Source organism: Hemitrygon akajei, chromosome 5 (genome assembly GCF_048418815.1).
Source record: "Hemitrygon akajei chromosome 5, sHemAka1.3, whole genome shotgun sequence".
NCBI classification, from domain to species: domain Eukaryota; kingdom Metazoa; phylum Chordata; class Chondrichthyes; order Myliobatiformes; family Dasyatidae; genus Hemitrygon; species Hemitrygon akajei.
The window spans coordinates 141,934,120-141,951,349 of NC_133128.1; the positions used below are offsets into that span (position 1 = coordinate 141,934,120).

Below are 17,230 nucleotides of genomic sequence, written 5' to 3' on the forward strand. Positions count from 1 at the left end.
AACACGTATGGGTGACAGTGAGCTGGTCTTAGAATAAGTGTGCGTGCGTGTGTGTGTACGCGCGCTCACGGGGTGGGAGGATAGGGGAATTGTATTTGCAGAAAAAAAGCTAAGCTGCGTTGGAAGGGGGGGGGGGGTGGAAGAAGGTCAAAGAAGGGCATTAGGAATGACGGCCAGAAATGCGAAAAGGAGCTGTAATCCCCGGTTCCCTCTTCCCCATAGTGCGAAGGAAGGGAGGCTATTCGAGGCATAGATCCGAAAAGTCACCAGTGAAAAACATGAGTTTCTATCGTCGAACAGAGGCTCAAACCGTGTGAAATGAAATTTAAATTCGGCCTTTTAACTTGGGAGGATAGTGATAGCCCACAGCACCTGTGTGCTCCGACTGCCAAGTAATCTGTTAGAAAAGAATTACAAAACCAAACTATCTGACAAGGTTAAACTCTTAGGGGATCTAATCTACATCTAATTGTGTATAGTTTAATCTGTGAGAGCAGTACAGAGAGATTTGATTGAGAACCTATTTTCAGTTTTAGAGGGGAGGTATATCTATCAGTCTTCAAACATTGCACGATTTTGCCTAGTATATAATACGCTCTTCATGTTGACTGATGACCAAACCGTCCCCAGCCCAGGGCCCTTATCTGCCTCGTTGCTTTGGACCTAGGCTGGACACTACTGGACGAGCATACCTGCTTCTCCTCAAATGTGTCCAGACCCGCAGGGTCCCTACACTAAGCTTGCACCCACCTGTCTGAGGCCCCATCCGTTCACCTCCAGCTCTGTCTCTGCAGTCTCCAGTCTCTTCAGGAAATAACTTGGGATTAGTTTGGGTTTAGAGTTGGTGGGTCACCACAGTGATAGCTAAGTTCAATATACTATCGTTCGATTTGAAAGAAGGCTCCACTCCCCCGCCCCCCCACCCACTTCATTCTGTGGAAACGGAATACTGTATATTTCTCTGGTAGGATTTGGAGCCTCTGTTAATAATTTCATATCAAGTACCTAGCTTCAGAAACAGTGTTCGTGAGAAGACTTGTCGCGGAAAGCGGCTCAACATTTCATGAATACGACCAGTCACTTCTCAATCACTTAAGATTCGGAATGAAGATCTGGCATCAATTGACTATCAACTCTTTACTCACGGGTCCCATCAAGTATCCAAAAAAAAAATCCCATAAAATTTCTACTTCCCTTTTCTGTATCGTCATAAAATAGCCCCACAACCAGACATGTCTCTTGAGTTTTCTGATGTGAGTCACTCATGTCTGTAGTCCACTTCGATTCCCGTTTTATACCTACTTTTGCCACTGTGAGTGAGTCAAAGTGCAAACTCCGGATGGAATCGCCGAACTCCGGTCGTCATTACGCGGGTATAAAAGGGAACCAGGGCGCTTTAAATTCTCAACTTGAAGGCTTCACCACATATTCTTGTAAAAACATTTCGTCGAATAGAAACATATGGCAGCTGCCAAACAAATATAAACACATTTCTGATCGAGGAACATTTAACTCGTTATGATCTTCGCATGCCTCTTTTCCGTTCGGTCCATTCACATTGTTGCAGATTAATTGAGGAAAAATAGAAAAAACGTGAGTCCTTTCTAATTGATTCGCTGATCTTTTCTGGCTGTTGTCCATAACATCGAAAGAGGAAACTTTAAGCGACGGAATGGACCCCGGAGTGCTGCCGTACTAAAGCTTTTCCAAACCTTCTTCCCTAAACATCTCAACACAGTTTCGCCTCTACAATTAACTGATACATTTCTGTGCATGATCAGAACGTTTACTTTCCAACAACTCTGTTGCTGACTAGTTAGACTGTTACCCGAACAGTTTCATTTGCACTTTTCCCAAAAAGACAGGGAAAACTAAGACAGGGTCGCAGTATATTGTGGGAATCAGGAAACACTATTTTCGATATTATTTTTGCGAGAGTGTGCCTGCAGGTTTCTCTTTTTCCTACATCCTGTGTTTTATATCACTATATCTTTGGACAACTATTTCAGAACATACTAAGATTTTCTGCGGGGATAAAAAAAAATCAGTACAAAAATGGAAAGTAGGAATTTGGAAGAAATAGAGAGGGACAGGGACGGAAGGGCGGGGTGGGGACGGTGGGGGAAGAGAGAGAGAAAGACAGACAGACAGACAGAGACAGAGGCAGAGAGAGAGGGAAACTATTCCAGGGAATAGTGGCGTGCTGGCAAACCCTAACTGACTACATGCAAAATGAAGAGCGTGCTTAACTTCGAGCTATTATCAGTCCTTCATGGGCCAGGACTTTTCGAGTTTTCTTTTAGTCCTACATCATGTACATTTAACCCGCGAGCCCCCAGATGACCTGACTCAATCAGGATTAAAATGTATGGATTACGGCGGTTTTCTGATCAGTGGGTCTCTGCTAAATGGAATAACGTTTCTTGTCTTAGATTAGGCAGCTCTGTCAAATAAGAGTTTCAACACCTTGTTATCATTTAAATTCGCATTTATTGATATTTTCTAAAGCTTGACAATCTATTAGCCAATAGCCATTTCATTGTTAAAATTAATGTATAATGTGCAATATGCAATACGGAACATGATGCAGGTTGATGTGTGCGTGCGCTTTGAAAATATATTTTATAGTTCTGAGATTTCAGTACGTTAGCATCCACCGACATTTATCGTATATTCTATTCTAAAGAAGTATCATTAATATCAAAATAACCCTCTTTAGGGGAAAATGTAATGACAGAGGCAAATTAGTTGTATTTTAAGACCAATTATGAATTATACACTCAGATTTCCGCATTTCAACGAGTTAGCGATTCGGTTTTGATTATGTTGATTGCTTCAAACAACAATTATGGTTACCCAACTCAAACACAATTTACGTGCAACAATAACGTTCCAATTAAACTGGCTGCCATGTTGAAGTGTCAATCCGGGAATCCAATCAGTGTTTGATTTACACTGAACTGGTGAATACCTATTCTTTACATAAAGTGAGACGAGAGTGCTCATTCCTCAGGGCAATTTACCGCATCCAAGACCTAAAACGCACAGGCACGGCCGATGTAGCACACATCTGGTTGTTTTGTAATTGTTTATGTCTGTCCGTATGGTCAAGCAAATCCAAGAAATTAAGAATCTTGAGCGCATACGTTCATCTTTAATATGATGGACCATAAAATACTTGCTACAAGATACCGTTGTAAACAAAGGATATATATATATTACGATTAGAAATATTTCAGGTACTGAGATGATTTTACAGTTTTATATTTTCTGTCTGCAGCTATCTGTGGGAGTTTTGACAGTCGGTTCAAAGATTGTTTTTTTGTAATCTATCCTTGCCGACTCTCTTACATTTAGAATTAAACCAAGCCGCAATTGTTACCCTGTGCCGGTGCGTGTAAATGAGCTACATAGTGGCAGGTAGTTGATGCGGCGCCAGATGTATTCCTGCCGAGCTGATACTACAGAGCCGAGCGTCACTGCAAGAGGAGTTTGATTCCAAATCCACCCGCACAGCTGCAGAGAGCGAGTCTCCGCGACGCGCCGGCATTTTGCTCTTAACACGCACTTCTCTGCAGCATGTCCAGCTGTGTTCCCATGTGAGCCAAATCATTGCCAGATTTATTACACTGCATTGTTCCCCACTCCCCCGCATTCAGTTCCAAAAAAAAAACTAGCTCCAAAGTAATACTCCATTGTCTGTTAGGGTTTAGTTCTATTTTTGACCACAATCACAGCATGATCACCCTAATGCATGGTGGATACACAAGAGAGGGGGGGACACGTTCTGCCGGAGCCATTCATTAGAAGGGAACCGCATCAACGCTAGCGCCTGCTACGACTAATCTAAGATAGATAATGTGTTATTGTAACCTGCGGTTCGGTAGCTCTCCCCATTTCTCTCTTCACAGACCTTTATGCAAACATCTAGCCGATAATCCTGAGCAGTTCTGAGGGGATGTTGCCCTGCCGGAGATCCGTCGACCAGTTTATCGGCACTTATGAAGTAACCCTTAGTGCTATTACAACCCCCCCCCCCCCCCAATCCGGTCATCTGATCAATGCTCGTCTCCTAATCAAAATGATCGAAACAGATAATCTGGTTATTATCCCGTTACTGTTCATGGGATCTTGCTGGGATCCAGTTGGCGACCTCAAATCCTGCAACCCAACAGTTTTAATAGTACCTCATCGGAAGGTCTGTAAGCGTCGAGCACGACGCTATGACAATGCAAATCTTTAACCAATCAGTAGTTCATGTTGTAGTTGATGAGAGAGACGTTACCTTGATACCCACAAAAGCTCCATACACGAGTATTTTCACACGTAGAGAGAAAAAAAATGTTTTAAACGTGCCATAGAAGTGCAAATCTGGCGAGAAAGAAAATATTGAAATACCTAGCAAGTTAGGCAGCATCTGTTGTTTCAAATGGCATGGCCCGGGAGCGGCAGCCGGGAGGGACAGACGTGACTCTGTCCGTTCGGGAGCCGGGGTTGGATCAATCTCGTCTCACTTCTCGTCCACAAGCCGCTCCAACATGGGTGGCCCTGAGCTGGCATCACCTGATGGAGTCCTTGAAGCACGCAGACCTCCACACGACGCCAACGTGTTGATCCAGGAGGACAGGCAGCATCTAAAGAGGAAGAATTTACATTCCTGTTCTTACTTCACATCCCTCATGTCCTGCAGTATTCTTGTATTCCCTAATGCGCCGATTTTCAGGATGTATATTGTATACATTTCTCTGACATTAAATGTACTGATTAAAACCTTATTAAACGTTACTAGAATTACGAGTATATGTTTTCCCGACATTGGCAGAATGAAGGATCAAACCATCTGAACGCAAGTTGTATAATTTAATCGCGACTGCAATACGTTTTGTCCGTGCGAAGGGAATAAAACTGCGCCCTACCTTCCCGGGTCGCATTTTCCCTATTCTACGCGAATCCGCAGAGTTTATCGGCACCAGTTTCCATTAGACTCAATAAAAGCCATTTCAACCTCAAGTGTGAACCAGAAATTGAGAATCTGGGCTTCCAAGTAGGGGCTTCTATATAAAATGGCAAGGATGGCGTTGGGGTTTCTACTTCATATTTTACTGTTGAATTGCATTTCGACCAGGTACAGTTTTGCAAAAGTCAAACGGATTTCATTAGCATTGGTTTTCCTTGCAAACCTAACGGCACATTTTTTGGAAGAAAAAAGGGAGCGATGCAACAGACTGTCTTTTTAATCGGATAGCGCTGCCGGCAGGTTTTGAAAGACCCCTCGGGAGGTTAAATGTCTGTGAGACGGAACACTAATGAGTTTTGCTCGCTTTACGAGTCGAGTCCGTTGCACCTGTCTACAATATGTGTAAAAGGAAAAGTTTCCCGGTTAATGAGACTGACTCATAAATGTGCCCCCGTGCCGCTGAAGGCTCGTAGACTGAACTGATCTCGCGGTTGTTCGCGTTAAGCAACGGGGATCATCCATGAATTCCATTGATCAAATCCATTCGTGTTGGTAAGAAATAGATTTCTCTTCCTTGCACTAATTTGATTTCGGGGCACACACACCCAACAAAACGTTTAACCGTTTCACTATAGAGTGTTTCGCTGGCAGCACTAATGGTGACCAGTTTAAAATCTACAAATACTGCATTGTCAAATATATATGTACAATGTGCCGCAATTGCAAAGTTAATTAACTCATACCTTTCCTTATAATATTCCTGGCACCACTTATTTTAATATTGTAAAATAAAGCAAATGTTAAAGAAAACATGCAAGGTTGGGGAATTTAATCACAGCTATACTGTATTGGGAATCGTTGACAGGACATGTAATATATTGACATTGGGAGGTGCGCTGTGCAGATTCTTTTAAATGTCAGCAAGACTCCAAGGATTGTATTAAGCAGACGTATTCCCTGGGATAATATATTTAATTGGTTTTCTTTTAGTTTAGATAGGAATGGTTCAGTAAACCGGAGGCTTTCCTTTGCTAGAAGGGGGGCCTAAATCTATTAGGAGACACTCCTTTCGACAAATGTCGGGAAAACAACTCTTTAAGACGTGAAAAACAGGATCTTATGTTAATTGAAACTTTAAATCAGAAGTAAATTTATTTTTGCTAGTTGTGGAGCCAAGATCGGTAAATTGTGTGGCTGATATGATAACCGGCCCCGCTCCCCGATCTTGCGTCCCCTTTAAGAATGTACGCTCCGTGGCCACTTTATTAGGTACACCGTACACCTGCTCCTTAATGCAAATATCCAATCAGCCAATCATGTGGCAGCAACTCATAAAACACGCAGACATGGTCAAGAGTTTCAGCTGTTGTTCAGAAAGGGGAAGAATAGACCGTGGGATGATTGGTAGTGGCCAGACGGGACGGTTTGATGATCGCAGAAACTGCTGATCTTCTGGGATTTTCACCAAGAGCAGTCTCTGGAGTTCACATAGAATCGTGCGAAAAGCAAAAAAAAAAATTAACTGAGCGGCATTTCTGTGGACGAACGCGCCTTGTTAATGACAGAGGTCAGAGGAGAATGGCCAGACTGGTCCGAGCTGACAGGAAGTCGATAACCACGTGTTACACTAGTGGTGTGCAGAAGAGCATCTCCGAGCGCACAACACCTCGAACCTTGAAGTGGATTGTCTACAGCAAGCGACCACGGGCATACAGAAATACGCTCATGGCCGCTTTATAATTTACCTCCTGTGCCCAATAAAGTGGCCACTGGGTACATACGCCCATTACAGGGATTTACACCATTGCACTAGGATTTTCAGTAGTGCCTCACAGTCCAGGCAGTGATTTTGTGAGGTGTAATGACCTCTCTGCACGTAACACACTTGTGATTCTTATTACAGCTGAACGTATCTGCCCTTCAGATTAATGCCAGACATTGGAAATCAACAGCATCCCTTACAGTGCTTAACATTTAGAAAATGCTGTGGACCAGGTTTTCCTCTTCGGTGACCGGAGTAGTCAGCATTGACGGTAATTACCACCGTGAAACCAACTCCAGCATATGGTGTCGTTCAACACTCACGTGTTGAATTCGTTGCCGGCGATTCGCTTCTTCCCCTCCAGGTGTGCTAATTTGAAGTTTTGATAGTGTCATCTTCAGAAATCAGTGAACTGAAGCACTTCGGACAAATAATAACACTTCCCGTATCCCCGGAAACGCCGTAAGTGCAAACGTCGACTGTACTTTTCTTTCCCCCATAGATGCTGCCTGGCCTGCTGAGTTCCTCCAACATTGTGTGTGTGTTTAAGTGGAGGGTTAATACGGTCCTATATAGAACATACTGCTATTATATACTATAAATTCTGCTTGTCAACCACTCCGGCTCGGATAGTAAACACTAGAGATTCTGCAGATGCTGGAAGTAAGCATCTCAGATAATGTTTGATAAGCCCTGATAATGATTGGTTCAATTTATTATTATTGTCGCATGTACCTTGCATACCGTTCATACAGATCAAATCATTGCAGTAGTACAAGGGAAAACGAAAACAGAGGGCAGAATAAAGTGAAATTGCAGTGCATGTAGACAGAAGAGACAAGCTCATACTGAGGTAGATTGAAAGGTCAAACGTGTACTGGGGAACTGTTCAAAACTCTTATCGCAGCAGGATAGAAGCTATTCTTGAGCTTTGCGGTAACTGCTTTCAGGTTTTTTTACTTTCTGCCTGATAGGAAGGAGGAGAAGAGGGAGTGTCCGGGTTGGGTGGTGTTATTGATTATGCTGGCTACTTTATGGAGACAACATTAAGCGTGAACTGAGTCAATGGGCGGGAAGCTGGTTTCCCTTAACGTGCTGAGCTGTTTCTACAGCTCTGCATTTTCTTGTGGTCTAGGGTGGAGCACTTACCATACCAAGCGTGATGCATCCAGATAGAATGTTTTCTATGGTGCACTGATAAAAACCGGTGAGAGTCAAAGGGGACATGCCAATCTCCCGAGGCTTTAGTACTGTCAACGTGGTTGGATTATTGGAGATCACTCCTAGGAAGTTCCCAAACCTCTCAACCTCAGCGAACAACAGTCTGTGGACCACCCTACTTCCGGACCAGTCCTCTTATTTTGCTGACAGTCAGGGAAAAGTAGTTACCATGAAACCATGTCACTCGGATTTCTGTCACCGTTCTGTACTCTGACTTATCGTTTCTGGAGATAAGGTCCACTACAGTGATATCATCTGTAAACTTGTAGAAGGAATTAGAGCAGAGTCTGCTCATGTAGTTTTGAATGTATAGGGAGTAGAGTAGGGGGCTGAGTAGGCATCACGGTTGAATATAATCGTGGCAAAGATGTTGCTGCCTATTTCTGATTACAATCCGTTGGTCAGGAAGCACTGTTCCCTCTAAGTTGTGGCTGCACAATAACTTAAATGCTCCCATGCACATAGCCTTCATTGCCCTGCACCTGGAGTTTTCCTTTGTAGAATGTTACTATAAAATGTTGTGCAGTTTTCAGGCTTCAATGATTCTTGAAAGATCATAACCAATGCCTCCACAGTGCTTTTATGCTGTCTTTTGACTTCCCTTCTCAGGCACTGTTGCCTCATCCTCCCTTTTGAATGCTGCTGCTTCTTTGGGATGTATCTATCCCGTGCTTTTGAAGTTGCCCCATAAATTCCAGCCATGCTGTTATACCACCATCCCTGTGAGTGCCCCCTTCCAATCAACTTTGGCCAGCATCTCTCTCATGCATATTTAATTTCCTTCACTATAATACTGAAACATCTAACTTCTGCCTCTCAAACTGCTGCATGAATTTTATCATATTATGATCACTGCCTCCTAAGGGTTCCTTTGCTTTAACATAGAAACATAGAAAATTGGTGCAGGAGCAGGCCATTCGGCCCTTTGAGCCCACACCATCATTCAGTATGATCATGGCTGATCATCCAACTCAGAACCCTGTACCTGCTTTCTCTCCATACACCTTGATCCCTTAGCTACAAGGGCCATATCTAACTCCCTCTTAAATATAGCCAATGAACCAACCTCAACTGTTTCCTCTGGCAGAGAATTCCACAGATTCACCACTCTCTGTGTGAAGAAGTTTTTCCTCATCTTGGTCCTAAAAGGCTTCCCCTTTATCCTTAAACTGTGACCCCTCGTTCTGGGTACGAGGGGTGATTGTGGCCTAAGGTAGAAGTGGTCAATCTTAGAAAACCTAGCACATTTATTTTTCCTACATATACACACTTAGTCCAGCGGTCGTGGAGCATACAGATCCCTTCTTTGTAGAAGTGGTCCACAGCGGGGTGATTGAAAAGTTCGTGGCCTAAGGTAGAAGGAAGTGAGTTATTAACTTCAAACTTTCTGCATTATCACTCAGAGTTGAACTGCACGTGCATGTAACCAGAGCATCTTGGACCTCCAGGCGGTCCACAGCAGGGGTGATTGATAAGTTTGTGGCCTAAGGTAGGAGATGAGTTATGCAGCTCTTGTTACATGCATGTGCAGTTCAACTCTGAGCAAAAATACAGATAGTTTGAAGTTAATAACTCATCTTCTTCTACCTTAGGCCACAAACTTATCAATCACTGCTCGTAAGCTCCCAAATCAAACCTGGTTCATTACACAACACCCAATCCAGAACTGCAATTTCCTAAGTAGACTCAACCACAAGCTGCTCTAAAAAGACATCTCGTAGGCTTTCTACAAATTCCCTTTCTTAGGATCCAGCACCAACCTGAATTTCCCAATCTACTGGCATATTGAAATATCCCATGACTATTGTAATATTGCCCTTTTTACAAGCCTTTTCTATCTCTCATTGTAATTTATATCCCACATCCAGATTACTACTGGGAGCCTGTACATAACTCCAGTCAGGGTATTTTTATTCTTGCAGTTTCTTTGCTCTACCCACAAGGATTCCACATCTTTCCTCCTCCTAGAAGATATTCCAATAATCCAGAAATCTAAAACCCTACCCCCTGCATCAGATCTTCAATAGCTCATTCATCTATAGTACCTTCCTATTCCAGCCCTGACTAGCACATGGCACTGGGAGTAATCCAGAGGTAACCACCTTGGAGATCCTGATCTCCTGCACCTTCCCTATCTCCCTTTATTTACTGCACCCCTTTCTGCCTATGTTATTGGTGCCAAAGTTCACCACAACCTCTGGCTGCTCACCCTCCCTCTTGCAAATATTCTGCAGCCGCTCTGAGACATCTTTGACACTCGCACCTGGGAGGCAACACACCATCCTGACATTGCTTTCGCTGCCACAGTATCTCCTGTCCATGCCCCCCTAACTATCGAGTCTCCCATCACTTATGCTGTACCTGACTTTACCCTTTCCTACTGACCCTCAGAGCCGGCCATTGTTCCACTAGCCTGGCTGCTGCTGCTGTGCTCTGCACGAGGCAATTGTAAAATTAGAAGCATAGATTTAAAGTAAGATGCTGAAGATTGAAAGAAAATCCAAAGGTCAAGTTTTTCCATTCAAAGCCAAATTAAAATGATTATTAAATTATATAAATGTTACCACATATTATATTGAGATCAATTTTCTTGCAGGCATTTACAGGGAAATAAAGAAATACAGTAGAATTCGTGAAAAACTACACGAAGACTGGCAACCAACCAATGTGCAAAAGACGTCGTATTGTGCAAATAAAAACAGAAATAATACTGAGTATTATTGTAGAGTCCTTAAAAGTGAGGCTGTAGGTGTGGAATCAGCTCAGAGTTGTGGTGAGTGTAGTCATCAATGCTGGTTGAGGAGCCTGATGGTTGTAGGGTAATAACTGTTCCTGAGCCTGGTGATATAGGACCTAAGGCTGCTGTACTTTCTGACTGATGGAGGTTGAGAGAAGAGAGCATGGCCTGGATGGTGGGAGTCCTTGATGCTGGATGCTGCTTTCCTGTAACAGCGTTCCATGTAAGTGTGCTCAATGGTGGGGCAGGTTTTTTCCTCTGATGGATTGGGCTGTGTCCAACACTTTCTGTAGCCTTTTCCCTTTCTGGGCGTTCGTGTTTCCATACCAAGCCATGATGCAAAAAGTTAGGATACTTTCCACCATGCACCTATAGAAGTTTGTCAATGTTTTTTGGTGACATGTTGAATCTGTGCAAACATCTATGGAGGTTGAGGTGTTGCGTGCCACCTTTGTGGTGGCACTTGCGTGCTAGTCTGAGGACAAATCCTTTGATATGATATTGCAAAAGAATTTGAAGTTACTGACCTGCTCCACCTCCGATCCCCTAATGGGGGCTGGCTCGTAGACCTCCCATTCCTCCTGTGTTTGATAATCAGCTCTTTGGTTTCACCACACAGGTGGTGGATATACGAAATGAGCTTCCAGAGCAAGTGGTGGAGGAAAGTACAATTACAATGTTTAATAATCAGGATCATGATAAGCAAGGTTTAAAGGTTTATGGGCAAAGTGCAGGCAAATGGGACCAGTTCAGGTAGACATGGACGAGTTGAATCAAAGGGGCACTTTCCATGCTGAATAACTATAACTCTTCCCCTTTCGCTGCATCTTAAATCTTCTCAGGCTATAGCATTTCCAAGCTCTTATGAAAAGTTGTTTACTTGAAGCATCAGTTCTGTTATCTCTGAAAATACAATATTAGCATTCATTTTGAGAGGACTAAAATATAAGAGCAAGGACTAATGCTGAGGTTTTATAAGGCACTACTCAGACTGCACTTGGAATATTGTCAGCCATTTTGGGCCCTTTATCTAAGAAAAGGTGTGCTGGCATTGGAGAAAGTCCACAGGAATAATTCTGGGAATGAAAGGGTTAATATGTGAGGAGCATTTGATGACCCTGGGCCTGTACTTACTGGAATTTAGAAGAATGAGGTGAGGATCTCATTGAAACCCATTGAAAAGCCTAGGCAGAGTTGATGTGAGGAGGTGGTTTCCTGTATTCATAGGGTCTAGAATCATAGCGTACAATTTCAGAATAGAGAGGTCTATTTAAAACAGAGATGTAGAGGAATTTCTTTAGCCAGAGGATAGTGAATCTGTGAAATTCATTGCCATAGATGGCTATGGAGACCAAGTCATTAAGTATATTTAAAGCGGAGATGGATAGATTCTCGATTAGTCAGTGTGTCAAAGGTTACAGGGAGAAGGCAGAAGGATTGGGCTGAGAGGGATAATAACTCAGTCATGATGGAATGGCAGATGAGACTCGATGGGCTGAATGGTCCAATTCTGCTCCTATGTCTTATGGGAGAAAGACTGTGGCTATCTACCCCACGTGTCCCTTTTGATTTTATAAACCTCTGCACCAGAGGTTCCCAACCTTTTTTAAGCCATGGACTCCTAATAATAACCAAGGAGTTTGTGGACCCCAGGTTGAGAACTGCTGTTTTACAGTTACTCCTCAGCCTCCTTCACTCCAGACCTATCCAATTTCTCTTTATAGCTGAAGTCCCCTGGTGGAGGCAATATCCTCGTGAATCTTTGTAGCCTAACCACATCTCTCCTCTAGCATGGTGACCAGAGCTGCACACAGTATTCCAGGTGCAGCCTCAGCAACATTCTATACAATTGTAACAAGCCTTCACAACTCTTGCTCTCACTGCCCCATCCAATGTATGAAAGCATGCCATAATGCTTTCTTCACCACTTTGTCTACCTGTATCACTGGATTTCGGGATCTATGTACTTTTATCCCTAAGTTTACCTCTGTTCCACAACACTCCCCCAGGGCCCTGTCATTCATTGTGCATGCTCTGCCCTGATTTCACTTCCTACAGTGCCTCACTTCACACATGTCCAAGATAAATGCAATCCGCTATTCCTTTGTTCGTTTTCTCAGTTGATCTAGATCCAGTTGTAACCTTAGACAACATTCTCTGTCCACTTAGCCACTAGTTTGGATGTCATCTGCAAACTTAGTCTTATCCAAATCATTAACATAAATGGCAGACACCAGGAGACCCTACATGGATCCCAGTGGCATACCACAGCCCACAGGCCTCACTTAGAAAAAACATCTCACCTCTATCACCCTCTGATTCCTACTGTCAAGCCAATTTTGTGTCCAATTTCTTAGCTTACCCTGCATCCCATGGGACCTAACCTTTTAGAACAGCCTACCGTGGAACATTCACAGGATAACTTGGATAACGCATTTTTTTTAGGAGGATGACAGTGAAGACAGTGTTGCTGCTGAGATCTGGGCTCAATCCTGTGTCTGGATACTATCTGTGTGCAGCTTATACATTCTTTCTATGACAATGTGTTCTCCTATTTTCTCTCATGCACTTAGTGTGTAGGTGAGTGGTGAAATCTGGCAGATTGATAATATGGAGAGAATAAAATTTTGTAAATAAGGATCTGATTGTTACATGGACTCTGGGTTTGATTCTACCATCCAAGTGGGCTTAGTCCTTCGTTTTCTTTATTTAGCCTTGTAAGGTTTTTCTTTTTTTCCAAGTATTTGTCCTATTCCATTCTGAAAATTACTTTAATTTACTTCACAATGTTTCCAGACAACAAGTTCCAGATAACATAGCTTCTCCATTATCAAAACCACTCACATCCTCCTGAATAAATCGCCCCTTAACACTATTGACTCTGAGAAAGGAAATCTTGCCTCTTCTACTCTTCAAACATAAACACCTCTGCTCTTCTGTACCCTGCCAGTACTTTTCTTGCCTAAAATATGGTGTTCAGAATTCAGTACAATATTCAAGACTGAGACTTCCTCTAAGCTTCAGAAATTAAGTTTACTGCCTTTGTACTTTATTTATAAAGATGCTTTTATTACCAGCTTTATTTACTATGTTTACTATGTAAACTATTCAATCTCTCCATTCCAACACCGGTTTTAAAAATTTTATCATTTAGTGAATATTACTACTCATTTTCCTTCCAAAATATACCACTTTATGCTTTTTTTTTTTAGCATAAAATGTGGTATAGTGTACCATATATACATTCACTTCAACAATCCGGTTCTGTCCACCACTGTGGACCCACATGTCTCAGGATCTGTCGAATTTGAGATTATGCCCAATGCACCAAATGCCTGAGCCATTGACCTCTGGTTCTAATATCGACCCCCAGGAAACTCCAGTGAGTAGTTCCTTCCAGGCTGATAAACAGTTTGTCACCATTTGTCACATCTGCTTTATCTCTTTGCCAGCTACATACCTACATAGTCACTGCCTGTCAAATTCATGGCCTTTAGAATTGCTAACAGGTTTAAAAAAAACATTTTTAAAAGTCACATCCATTGCAACCATACTGCCCCATGAAGCCACTATGATATTTTATCAAAACATTCAATTGCCACAATTCTGATTCCTGCTTTATTTAAGTAAATACCACTGAATGCTCACTAACCATACCAAAAGAAATCATTTCCAGTAATGCACCAATTTTGCATATTATTACGTCAATACAAAATACCTATTTCAACATTTGAGGTTTCCAAAAGTTAAACTTTTATTAGTCAGTTTTCACAACACTTGGGAGAGAACATGGATTTGGAAATACACAAGGTGACAAACTTTTCATTTTGTTATTCATGTATTTGGAATTGAAATGTAGCACCATATATTGTGATAATTTAACATGTTTTTGCTTCTTCCCAAACACTTTGAGAGAGGAAGAAGGTGGAGTCATGGAATGAATTGATTTACAGTGGTTAGATTGCTGACTATACTGTATCCAAGCCATGCACTCTTCTCACTGCTACCATCAGGAAGGAGGTTCAGGAGTCTTGGGTCTCACACCATCAGGTTTAAGAGCAGCTGATGCCCTTCAGCCATCAGTCTCCTGAACTAGTGTGGATAACTTCACTGACCTCAATTCTGATCTGACTCCACAACCTACAGACTCACTTTCATGGACTCTGCAACTCAAGCTTTATTTATTTGTTGGCTGTTCTTTTTGTATTTGTACAATTATCCTCCTTTGCACACTGGTTGCTTGTCAGGTTTTGTGTGTAGTTTTTCATTGACTCTATTGTATTTCTTTGTTCTACTGTGAATGCCTGCAGGAAAATGGATCTCAGGGTGGATATGGTGACTTATGTAAGTTGATAATAAATTTACTTTGAACTATTCACACTTTCCAAATGAAACACCCAACATGTCAGCCCCTTAATGAGATTTTGTTTGTTGCTTCTGTAAGTAAATGTCTATTTAAGAACAAGCAATAAGAGTCATCAATCCATTCAGTTTAACCGGATTCATAATGGCTCGATTTGTATTAGAATAACAGTGAGACTGCTAGTCCATACAGAATAGCCAACTTCTGTAGTTATGGATGGACTCAAATTTCTCAAAGCGATTCCCCCTCCCTCACCGACCTACCTTCCCACTTACCTGGTATCACATATTGCTTTCCACTTGTATTCCTTCCCTCCCTCCCCCCACCTAGCTTCTGTTCCCTTCCTTTCCAATCCTGATGAAGGGTCTCGGCCTGAAACATCGACTATTTGTTTCCCTCCATAGATGCTGCCTGGCCTTCTGAGTTCCTTCAGCATTTTTGTGTGTCACTTTGTATTTGGCAAGACCTCCCTGAATACTTCTCCTCCACTTTGAGGTTCAGGTGACCTCGGCTGTGGAAGCAACAAAAGTGATTTCCACTTGTTCAGAATGATGCTTGGAGGTAAGGTTTAATATTGCAGAGCATAAGGCCTGGGGTTGGGGTTGGGGTGGGGGAGAAAGTCAGGGAAATGATACATCTGTCTGAGTTGGGCTCTGTTGTAGAGCCAGGGGTTAAGATCATAGTTTTCATGCTATCAAGAAGCAGATATGAAATGGAGCTAAATTTTTGTGGGTCACTGAAGATGAAGAGACTGTTCTACTGCCTTTTAGTTAAATAGAGGCAGGAATATCAGTGCAGTTAGAAAAGGCCATGAATACAAGGCCTACACAGCTTCCGACATTGCTCTTGGTGTTGTCCCATAATAAAGACCATGCCCACTCTCCCTCTGATTGTCCAGTCAGAGATTCCAGGAATTCCTCTCTTAGAATCTACACTGAGATTCAGGGAGTAGTTCTACAGACACTGAGGAGGCAGCTTGAGGGCCAAGCTAATGACCTTCCCTGTGGAGAATGGAAAGGAGACGACTCTGTAAACACCATAGTCTGATTTAACTCTTATCGAGTGGACAGTCATGATTATGGCATCTCTGAGGTCCCTTATCATCCTCTTTTACAGTTGTTGATGGTGACATTGTGGATTTGTGACTGAAGCTTTGCACTGCTGAGCTTTAGGACTTCAGTGGGAGCCCCAATGTTTTATGACCTCCTTTGTTTACTTTAACACAGAACCAGCAAACCACTATCACAGTGCATACATCCCATCCCTGAAAGCTTCAGAGCAGGTAAAGGAGACCTTCTATCCGACCTTGAAACGTTCTTGGACTACATGCCAGAGGGAGACAAAGATCCAGCTGGGCATATTCAGTGCCAGGATAGAAAAGAATACAATCCTCTCTCAGGCATGATTGGCAAGGAAGACCAACTCCAATGGGGTTCTTCTCATGATGCAATGGTTGGAACGTAGTCTTGTCATTACCAACACCCTCCTTCATCAGAGCATGATTTCATGGCAACATGCCCAGCCCAAGTCCTGCTATGTGCTACAAGCTATCATCCACTGTGCAAGAATGAGGACAAAACCCTGGCCCTGACAAGTGCTGATAACTAATCTGATCTAATCTGCTCTGTTATTGTAATCTGGTCCACAAAACATCTGCTTTAAGACCATAAGAGACAAGAGCAGATTTAGGCCATTTGCTTTAACTGAGGAAGTCTGTTAGCTCTAAAGGAATGTGAACACCAACAAACAGACTAACATGGCAAACCTCTCAGTTTGTTTCCCGGCACACTCCATGTGTGTATTTTTGGCCCCAGCTTGTGATTTTTTTGCCCTTTATACTTCAATCAGATTGTTATCCAAGGAGGATCGTAGACATACGGACTGACCCTATGCAGTCCTGTGTAGGTCTGTAGTCTAGTTTTTTTTTCTCTCTGTTGTTTTCACATAGTTCAGTGTAGTTTTTGTACTGTTTTATGTAGCACCATGGTCCTGAAAAACATTGTCTCATTTTTACTATGCACTGTACCAGCAGTTATGGTCGAAATGACAACAAAAAGTGACTTGACTTGACCAGTGACCAAAAAAGTGGTATGGGGTAAATTGGACTACCAAATGGTCTTGCAGGAGTGTTTGAGAAGGTGGCTGGTGGGATAAATGCAGTGCAGTCGTTTCTCACCCCTTTTGTCTAGC

General features: G+C 42.6%; 1 protein-coding gene across 1 annotated transcript in view; it reads left to right on the forward strand.

The window, feature by feature from the left end:
- The window catches only part of twist2, a 23,102-nt gene extending 6,757 nt beyond the window's left edge, over positions 1-16,345 (forward strand). Inside the window, exons 2-3 of the transcript XR_012098838.1 lie at positions 15,445-15,601; positions 16,267-16,345. The gene's annotated coding sequence lies outside the window, so the exon portion shown is untranslated. The remainder of the gene's footprint in view (positions 1-15,444; positions 15,602-16,266) is intronic.
- The last annotated feature ends 885 nt before the right edge of the window (positions 16,346-17,230 follow it).